Genomic DNA, 10,975 nt, shown 5'->3' on the forward strand with positions numbered 1-10,975 from the left:
CAACTGATGGGCTCAAACGCATTATGAAGGAAATAAATTCCACAAATTAACTTTTAAGAAGGCACACCTGTTAATTGAAATGCATTCCAGGTGACTACCTCATGAAGCTGGTTGAGAGAATACCAAGAGTGTGCAAAGCTGTCATCAAGGCAAAGGGTGTTCCTCTGTAGCTCAGCTGGTAGAGCACAGCGCTTGTAACGCCAAGGTAGTGGGTTCGATTCCCGGGACCACCCATACACAAAAATAAATAAATAAATGTATGCACGCATGACTTGCTTTGGATAAAAGTGTCTGCTAAATGGCATATTATTATTTGAAGAATCTCAAATATAAAACATATTTTGATTTGTTAAACACTTTTTTGGTTACTACATGATTCCATATGTGTTATTTCATAGTTTTGATATCTTCACTATTATTCTACAATGTAAAAAATTGTCAAAATAAATAAAAACCCTTGAATGAGTAGGTGTGTCCAAACTTTTGACTGGTAGTGTAGAACATAAGGTTTCTCATACTTGTACTCTACAGATGTATTTTCATACAGTTAATAATAATACTAGCAAAACTAACAGAATTGATTGGATCCGTTAAAGGGAAATTTCACCGCTGCTCTGTATGTCCATTAATATGTTATTAACATATACGTGTCATTAAAATCGAGAATTTCCTCACTACACGCAAATACGAGCGTTTCTGCATCACTGGTAGAAACAGGCCCTCTACATTTCCTGATTGTAAGCAAACCACAATATCCAGAATTCATAGTGATTTTAGGACGTAGTACTGCCGGGGTGGAGGTGGATCCAGTTGACGTGAATACTGCCGTGGAGAGAGATCAAAATGTCAGTGTTTGTAGCCATCACTTTCAGCCAGAGGATTTCGAAACGGATCGAAGTCTCAACTGATGGGGTCGTCGAACGTTGAAAAGTGATGCTATTCCATAAATGTTCCCCTTCACGTCATAGAGGAAGGCATCCGATCAGTCAACACAGCAGAAAATATGTTGAGCTGAGGTAACGTAGCTAGTGTTACCTAGCTATCTAACTACACTGAACAAAAATGTAAACGTAACATGTAAAGTGTTGGTCACACGTTTCATGTGCTGAAATAAAATATACCAGAGATGTTCCATATCACAAAAAGCTTATTCCTCAAAAATGTTGTTCACACATTTGTTGACATCCCAGTTAGTGAGCATTTCTCCTTGGCCAAGATAATCCATCCACCTGACAGGTGTAGCATCTCAAGAAGCTGATTAAACATCATAATCATTACACAGGTGCACCTTGTGCTGGGGACAATAAAAGGCCACTCTAAAATGTTTTATCACAACAAAATGCCACAGATGTCTCAAGATTTGAGGGAGCATGCAATCGGCATGCTGACTGCAGAAATGTCCACCAGAGCTGTTGCCAGATAATTGAATGTTAGTTTCTCTACCATAAGACGTTGTTTTAGAAAATGTGGCAGTATGTCCAACCGGCCTCACAACAGTCAGAAACAGTCTCAGGGAACCTCATTTTAACCGACTTCAGTGGGCAAACGCTCACTTTCGATGGTCACTGGCACGCTGGAGAAGTGTGCTCTTCACGGATGAATCCCGGTTTCAGTTGTACCAGGCAGATGGCAGACAGTGTGAAAGCTGAAAATGTCCTAGTTCTTCCATGGCCTGCATACTCACCAGACATGTCACCCATTGAGCATGTTTGGGATGCTCTGGATCGACGTGTACAACAGCGTGTTCCAGTTCCCAGCCAATATCCAGCAACTTTGCACAGCCATTGAAGAGGAGTGGGACAACATTTCACAGGCCACAATCAAAAGCTTGATCAACTCTATGCGAAGGAGATGTGTCGCGCTGCATGAGGCAAATGGTGGTCACACCAGATACTAACTGGTTTTCTTATCCACGCCCCCTACATGTTTTTAAAGGTATCTGTGACCAACAGATGCACATCTGTATTCCCAGTCATGTGAAATCCATAGATTATTTATTTATTTAACTTGCAATTGAACTGGAACTCAGTAAAATCTTTGAAATTGTTGCACGTTGCATTTATATTTTTGTTCAGTGTAGCTAGCAAGCTAACTACATTTGTTTATCTAAACCAAAATCTAGCAAGCTTTCATAATACGCTGGCTAGACATTCCAAAGCAAATCAATGTAATTAGCCAGCTGCTATCCGGCGATGTGATTTGTAACTTTGTAAGCTAACGTTAGCTACGTTAGGTTACGTTAGCTACAACCTACTGGACCGTATCTAACCGCTAGCTAGCTAACTACCGCTGAGGCTAACCTGACTATGTGTTATATTTAGACATGAATGGGATGGGTGGATCTAGTACCTTGTTTGAGTGTGTATTGATGGGGACAAAGTAGTAAAATGTTGGCTAATCACTGACTAGTGTCCTACAGACGAATTCTGCTGCTGATGACGATGACCTTGGCACCAGCTTTAGTAATACAGATCCTGTAGACCCACTGGAAGAAAGCTTTCAGCCGGGAACAAACTCAACATCATCTGACTCGGAAACAAGCCAGGACAGCCAAAGGTATTTATGAAAGCACAATATCCTCTTGAGAAAACAAAATCTCCCAATACACTAAACTGTCTACAAGACAAATCACCAATACACTAAACTGTCTACAAGACAAATCACCAATACACTAAACTGTCTACAAGACAAATCACCAATACACTAAACTGTCTACAAGACAAATCACCAATACACTACACTGTCTACAAGACAAATCACCAATACACTAAACTGTCTACAAGACAAATCACCAATACACTAAACTGTCTACAAGACAAATCACCAATACACTAAACTGTCTACAAGACAAATCACCAATACACTAAACTGTCTACAAGACATGTGCTCCTCACAGTCAGTTCTTTGGCATGGGGAAGAGGGGCTTTTTGGAGACTCTTCTAGCCTGTTCATTCTATTGTTGGCAGTACTTTCCTACTCAAGACAAACAATACACTAGACTGTCTACAGGTTAAGCCCCCCTCAACCTTTGCTAACAGCTAACAGCCCGTCTCAAGGCCCCATCATTGACTGAGTGTAACAGAACACATACATTCGAGTCATTTAGCAGACGCTCTTATCCAGAGCGACTTACAGGAGCAATTAGGGTTAAGTGCCTTGCTTAAGGGTCACATCGACAGATTTTTCACCTAGTCGGCTTGGGGATTAGAACCAGTGACCTTTCGGTTACTGGCACAACGCTCTTACCCACTAAGCTACCTGCCGCCTCAGGACATACCAGTCTACTGTACCCTTTTTTGTTTACAGATGAACATCAAATCAAATCAGATGCTATTGGTCGCACTCACATATATAGCAGATGTTATTGCAGGTGTAGCAAAATGCTTGTGTTTCTAGCTCCAACAGTGCAGTAATATCTAACAATACAAAACAATACACACTAATCTAATATAAATAATGGAATTAAGAAATATAGAAATATTAGGATGAGCAATGTCAGTGTGGAGTATAAATATACAGTGCATTGGGAAAGTATTCAGACCCCTTGACTTTTTCCACATTTTTGACGTTACTGCCTTATTCTTAAATGGATTAACTTGTTTTTTCCCCCCCTCATCAATCTACACACAATACCCCATAATGACAAAGTAAAAACAGGTTTTTAGAATTTTTTGCAAATGTATAAAAAATGCGTGCAGTCCAGTGCTGGGTGCCAGCCGTTTACCGGAACCCATCTTACCGCCTAAACCGAGTGAGGCTCGTTGTGACAACACTACCCCCAGTAAGTCACTGATCACCAGAGGCCCTTGTACACAGAATGGGCCGGGCTTTAGGCAAACCTTGGCACACAAACACATAAAAAAACAAAACAACCAAATACCATAGTGTTCACGGGTGTCAAAAGTGTTGTCTCCTGCATGTGAGTTCGATGAAAAGTGTCTCCACGTTCAGACACACAGTTGTCAAGAGTGGTGAAAATGGGAAAAAACCAATCTCTCCCAGTCCACAAGGTGGCGTCCAACCCCTTCAGATGGCACTTCACAGGAGGCTTGCTGTCTGCTCCGACCAATGGTGCGCATGCACAGTGTCGCCCTGGATCATGTGACCAGTGACGGGTAGCCATGATTAGCTGTTCAGGAGTCTTATGGCTTGGGGGTAGAAGCTGTTAAGAAGCCTTTTGGATCTAGACTTGGCGCTCCAGTACCGCTTGCCGTGCGGTAGCAGAGAGAACAGTCTATGACTAGGGTGGCTGGAGTCTTTGATAATGTTTAGGGCCTTCCTCTGACACCGCCTGGTATAGAGGTCCTGGATGGCAGGAAGCTTGGCCCCAGTGATGTACTGGGCCGTACACACTACCCTCTGTAGTGCCTTGCGGTTAGAGGCCGAGCAGTTGCCATACCAGGCAGTGATGCAACCAGTCAGGATGCTCTCGATGGTGCAGCTGTATAATTTTTTGAGGATCTGAGGACCCATGCCAAATCTCTTCAGTCTCCTGTGGGGGAATAGGCTTTTTCGTGCCCTCTTCACGACTGTCTTGGTGTGTTTGGACCATGATAGTTTGTTAGTGATGTGGACACCAAGGAACTTGAAGCTCTCAACCTGTTCCACTACAGCCCCGTCGATGAGAATGGGGGTGTGCTCAGTCCTCTTTTTTTTTTTCCTGTAGTCCACAATCATCTCCTTTGTCTTGGTCACGTTGAGGGAGAGGTTGTTATCCTGGCACCACACGGCCAGGTCCCTGACCTCCTCCCTATAGGCTGTCTCATCGTTGTCGGTGATCAGGCCTACCACTGTTGTGTCGTCGGCAAACTTAATGATGGTGTTGGAGTCGTGCCTGACCATGCAGTCATGGGTGAACAGGGAGTACAGGAGGGGACTGAGCACGCATCCCTAAGGGGCCCCCGTGTTGAGGATCAGCGTGGCAGATGTGTTGTTACATACCCTTACCACCTGGGGGCGCCTGTAGTGTCCAGGTCTGGTTCCATTCAAAACCAGTGCACATGGTCAAAGGATATTTGAGCGGATTCTGCTGCCTTTGGCATCATTGACACATTTGTGGAAGACCTGCAGAACTTGGCACAACCCTCAGAGGTAGAGCAGAGAGAACCTGACCTCTTGGAAAATGCACAAAAGCTACAGAGCAGGATCTGGTCTGCTACCACTAGCTTATATACAGTGGGGGAAAAAAGTATTTAGTCAGCCACCAATTGTGCAAGTTCTCCCACTTAAAAAGATGAGAGAGGCCTGTAATTTTCCTCATAGGTACACGTCAACTATGACAGACAAAATGAGAAAAAAAAATCCAGAAAATCACATTGAAGGATTTTTAATGAATTTATTTGCAAATGATGGTGGAAAATAAGTATTTGGTCAATAACAAAAGTTTCTCAATACTTTGTTATATACCCTTTGTTGGCAATGACACAGGTCAAACGTTTTCTGTAAGTCTTCACAAGGTTTTCACACACTGTTGCTGGTATTTTGGCCCATTCCTCCATGCAGATCTCCTCTAGAGCAGTGATGTTTTGGGGCTGTCGCTGGGCAACACAGACTTTCAACTCCCTCCAAAGATTTTCTATGGGGTTGAGATCTGGAGACTGGCTAGGCCACTCCAGGACCTTGAAATGCTTCTTACGAAGCCACTCCTTTGTTGCCCGGGCGGTGTGTTTGGGATCATTGTCATGCTGAAAAACCCAGCCACGTTTCATCTTCAATGCCCTTACTGATGGAAGGAGGTTTTCACTCAAAATCTCACGATACATGGCCCCATTCATTCTTTCCTTTACACGGATCAGTCGTCCTGGTCCCTTTGCAGAAAAACAGCCCCAAAGCATGATGTTTCCACCCCCATGCTTCATAGTAGGTATGGTGTTCTTTGGATACAACTCAGCATTCTTTGTCCTCCAAACACGACGAGTTGAGTTTTTACCAAAAAGTTATATTTTGGTTTCATCTGACCATATGACATTCTCCCAATCCTCTTCTGGATCATCCAAATGCACTCTAGCAAACTTCAGACGGGCCTGGATATGTACTGTCTTAAGCAGGGGGACACGTCTAGCACTGCAGGATTTGAGTCCCTGGCGGCGTAGTGTGTTACTGATGGTAGGCTTTGTTACTTTGGTCCCAGCTCTCTGCAGGTCATTCACTAGGTCCCCCGTGTGGTTCTGGGATTTTTGCTCACCGTTCTTGTGATCATTTTGACCCCACGGGGTGAGATCTTGCGTGGAGCCCCAGATCGAGGGAGATTATCAGTGGTCTTGTATGTCTTCCATTTCCTACTAATTGCTCCCACAGTTGATTTCTTCAAACCAAGATGCTTACCTATTGCAGATTCAGTCTTCCCAGCCTGGTGCAGGTCTACAATTTTGTTTCTGGTGTCCTTTGACAGCTCTTTGGTCTTGGCCATAGTGGAGTTTGGAGTGTGACTGTTTGAGGTTGTGGACAGGTGTCTTTTATACTGATAACAAGTTCAAACAGGTGCCATTAATACAGGTAACCAGTGGAGGACAGAGGAGCCTCTTAAAGAAGAAGTTACAGGTCTGTGAGAGCTAGAAATCTTGCTTGTTTGTAGGTGACCAAATACTTATTTTCCACCATAATTTGCTAATAAATTCATTAAAAATCCTACAATGTGATTTTCTGGATTTTTTTTCCTCAATTTGTCTGTCATAGTTGACGTGCACCTATGATGAAAATTACAGGCCTCTCTCATCTTTTTAAGTGGGAGAACTTGCACAATTGGTGGCTGACTAAATACTTTTTTTCCCCACTGTAACAACATTAAGAAGACACTAAAGGACTTCACCATTCACCGGCGGAGGTCAGACATGCAGAGCAGAATGTCCAGCCGTACACCCACAGAGGACTCTGGACATCTTGGGACTGAGGAGTACATTGGTTTGGCAAGCCAGGACTCGAGGCAAGCTAGAAAGAGTGTGCCGTGCTTGCCCAATTCAAATGGCTCTACACAAGGGCGTCATCGAGACTAGACTGAAACAGACGAGGCTCTAATGACCAATAGTACCAAAGAGGTCATTTCAACAGTCTTGACCTCATGCGAGGATCAGACATCAAATGCACCTTGCTTCTCCACAGTAGGAAATAACATATCTGATGTGTGCCTTCAGGTCAACCAGTGGAGGCGGCTGAGGGGAGGACGGCTCATAATAATGTCTGGAATGGAGTCAATGGAATGACATCAAACGCGTGGTCCATGAGGGTTTATGCCATTCCATTGACTCCATTCCAGACATTATTATGAGCCGTCCCCTCCTCAGCAGCCTCCACTGAGGTCAACGTGTTTGTAGGTGGTGTTCTGTCTCAGCTGAAGGACATCTCCTTGTCAAGGTCCCCAACACCATGTGAAGACATGTTTGAACGTCTCCAAGATTCTTTTGAGCGAACCTCTCCAGTAAGTCCAGGTGGCAGCATGACAACCTCCAAAGGCATTGCATCTTCCCATAGTCTTTCAGCAAAGAGCCTCCAGAAACTCTCAAGTCATGAGTTCCAAACCAAAGCTGAGAAAGGAGTGAGTGAGGTCCTGTCTCTACTGATATTATACAAACCAGGAGCTCACCCAGAACACCCAATCATCTGACATGGTATCTGGCACCTCCCTGCTCACCACTGGACAGGTTTCTGAGAAAAGGATCTGGTCTGTTGCTCGTAACATCTACCACAGTCTGCAAAGTAAGATTGAGGAGTTTCTCAGAAAAGATCTTCAATGTTTACAAATGAAAGCAGTTCTGCATCACAAAGAGCTAGTCTCGGCCATCTTGAGGTCAACCACAGCAATGTTACACCTGGTGGAAAAGATACCTGTATATTACACTATTAGAAAAAAGGGTTACAAAAGGGTTCTTCAGCTGTCCCCATTGGAGAACCATTTTTGGTTCCAGGTAGAACCCTTTTGGGGTCTATGTAGAACTGTCTGTGGGAGCTCTCAGGAGCCATGCTGGAGGATATAGGCACGATCCACTGTAGGAATGCTGACAGCCAAAAGACAAGAAAGACCTCTTCTTCACACTCCTCCATGGACAGCAGCCTGAAGTGCTTCTGACTACATTCTTTCAAAACTGAAATGGGGAAAGAAACAATGTGCCGTATCCAGGAAGCGCTCAAATCATCAAACGTTTACCAAAGCCATGTTCCTTTGAGTCTGGTACCAGCATGGTCACCAGTGACATTGCAGAAGGGGTATTGGATTTGGTTACTTGGTTATTTTGTAAGGGATTCCACCAGCGGTACCGGAGAGCAGGTCCCCATCTCCAAGGTCAAGAAAAGCAAGAAGGCCAAGTTTTGCTTTCTAGCAAAGTTTTCCTTCTGCTTTAACCTTGAAAGTATAGTACACATACATATTTCATGACTTTGACTAACTTTTATTTGATGTATGAGATTTTATTTGATATATGAGATGTATGATTCTTTGGTTCTTCATTAAATTGCATCTTAGCAATATACGCAGAATATACAAAACATTAAGGACACCATAAACTGACCAGGTGAATCCAGGTGAAAGCTATGATCCCTTATTGATGTCACTTGTTAAATCCACTTCAATCAGTTTAGATGAAGGGGAGGAGGCAGGTTAAAGAAGGATTTTTAAGCCTTTAGACAACTGAGACATGGATTGTGTACGTGTGCTATTCAGAGGGTGAATGGGCAAGACAACAAATGTAAGTGCCTTTGAACGGGGTACGGTAGTAGGTGCCAGGCGCACCGGTTTGTGTCAAGAACTGCAATGCTTCTGGGTTTTTCACGCTAAACAGTTTCCCGTGTGTATCAAGAGTGGTCCACCACCCGAATGACATCCAGCCAAGTTGACACAACTGTGGGAAGCGTTGGAGTCAACACGGGCCAGCATCCCTGTGGAATGCTTTCGACATCTTGTAGAGTCCATGCCCAATATTCAATATTCCCCTATTGTATACTTTTGTAGGAAAGCCCTGCTGTTGTTTAGGCTGCTGCTCAGTCAAGACGAAGACATTATCACTTTACCGTTCAACTAATTCATTTTGGAAGGACATTGTACTCTCCTCTGAATTGTTACCCATGACATACTGCACTCACCCATACTGGATGGTCTTTCTTTGCAGAGTCGATGACAGATTCTCATGGCTGCTTGGCTCCAGAGGGAAATTATGACATTGCATCGTCCTTCCCAGTTGAAGACAAGAGTCGCAAACCCTCCCTTCTCACCAGAATGTGTAGAGCCATCACTAAGAGGCTTCTCCAACCCATTCAAATCCTCAAGAAAATACCAAGTATTTGTTGAAGACAAATGAGTCATTTTCCTCATTAAATTACATTACATTAATTTGTTTCCATTTGTTTGGTCACACAGCACACTGCAGTTACTGCACTTTTACTGCAGTTTCAAAACAGCAATCTTTTTTTGTAAACTTCGATTTTGGAATGAAATGCCTTTAAATCTATTTATTTATTTTGTATGAGACTTTGCAGATGTATCTCTAACCCTTGCTTATATCACTATAGTTATCCATTTACCATTACTCCAAATGCAATATAAAAAAATTAAAAATCCATGTACTTTATTGTTTTGCTAATCTCCATTATACAAAACCAGCATATTTTATGAATATATAGCCTGATTATCATATCATTATCATGTAATTACTTGTTCCAGGGAGCACCATCTACGATCGGAGTCTCTCAGCTCCAGGGATGATCCATCTACAGTTGGTTAAGATGAGATGGGCACGTCATATCTAGCAGCGTTTTAGTGCTGTGTTAGCCACAAAGGGGCAGCATTGTAACACAAATGGAACCTCCTGGCCCGTATTCATGAAGCGCCTCGGAGTGGAAATACTGATCTAGGATCAGGTCCTCCCTTGTCCATGTCATCTTATTAATTCTGATCTAAAAGGCTAAACTGATCCTAGATCTGAGATGCTTTAGAGACCCATTGCTCATTCTGTGCACTTATTGTAGAGAAACAATACAATTACTTAGTTTCATCATCATGTGAGGTATATACTTTGAGTATACCTTTGCCCTCAGAACAGCATCAATTTGTCGGGGCATGGATTCTACAAGGTGTCGAAAGCATTCAACAGGGATGCTGGCCCATGTTGACTCCAATGCTTCCCACAGTTGTGTCAAGTTGGCTGGATGTCCTTTGGGTGGTGGCACCTGGCACCTACTACCATACCCCGTTCAAAGGCACTTAAATATTTTGTCTTGCCCATTCACCCTCTGAATGGCACACATACACAATCCATGTCTGAATTGTCTTAAAGCTTAAAAATCCTTCTTTAACCTGTCTCCTCCCCTTCATCTACACTGATTGAAGTGGATTTAACAAGTGACATCAATAAGGCATCGTAGCTTTCACCTGGATTCACCTGGTCAGTCTATGTCATGGAAAGAGCAGATGTTCTTAATGTTTTTTTAATATTCAGTGTATGATATCACATATGATCAATATTACCCCACTACATTTGTAGGCCTCCAACCAAACATTTGCTTTTCAAGGTGATGTCTATCCTAGACAGGGGCGGACTGGGACCAGAAATCGGCCCCTTAGCATTTCTAACGTACTGTACCTGCCTATGTTTCCCTTGTCGCCCCGTCATAATCATTCTGCTGTACAATCCCGATTTTAAAAATGGACCAGCCCTCTGACATTAGCCCGAACTGCCCTATGGCTGGTCCATTTATGATTCTAGAGGTTCTATTTCTACACCGACTCACCATTCGTGGTTCCGGGGAGCAGCCGTTGACCACCTTCCAGCAGTAGGAGGCCAGCGTCACAGAGAGAGCGACGAGAGCAGTTTGTATCAGGGGACATTTAGCTAATTCATCCTGTTAGCAAGAATTGTGACATGCTTTTTGCCCTATTTATGACATATGTGTCATCTTTACTCATTTTATAAAACATTTTTTTGCACTAAACATTTGATAGGACATTCTCAGCCCACTTTAGCATCCAGTTCGAACATCCTTCCCTCCA

The 10,975-nt window shown here is 43.3% G+C and overlaps 1 long non-coding RNA gene across 2 annotated transcripts; it reads left to right on the forward strand.

Annotated features, from left to right (window-relative positions):
• The first annotated feature begins 805 nt into the window (after positions 1 to 805).
• Positions 806 to 9,319, forward strand: LOC121577106. 2 transcript variants are annotated; one of them, XR_006002565.1, is made up of 3 exons: positions 806 to 1,016; positions 2,410 to 2,556; positions 9,099 to 9,319. It is a non-coding gene; the product is annotated as an uncharacterized LOC121577106 (long non-coding RNA). The 2 variants fall into 2 exon arrangements; XR_006002566.1 differs by having other exon boundaries at positions 2,420 to 2,556.
• Positions 9,320 to 10,975: the final 1,656 nt, after the last annotated feature.

The sequence above is a fragment of the Coregonus clupeaformis genome, chromosome 11 (genome assembly GCF_020615455.1).
Source record: "Coregonus clupeaformis isolate EN_2021a chromosome 11, ASM2061545v1, whole genome shotgun sequence".
NCBI lineage: Eukaryota > Metazoa > Chordata > Actinopteri > Salmoniformes > Salmonidae > Coregonus > Coregonus clupeaformis.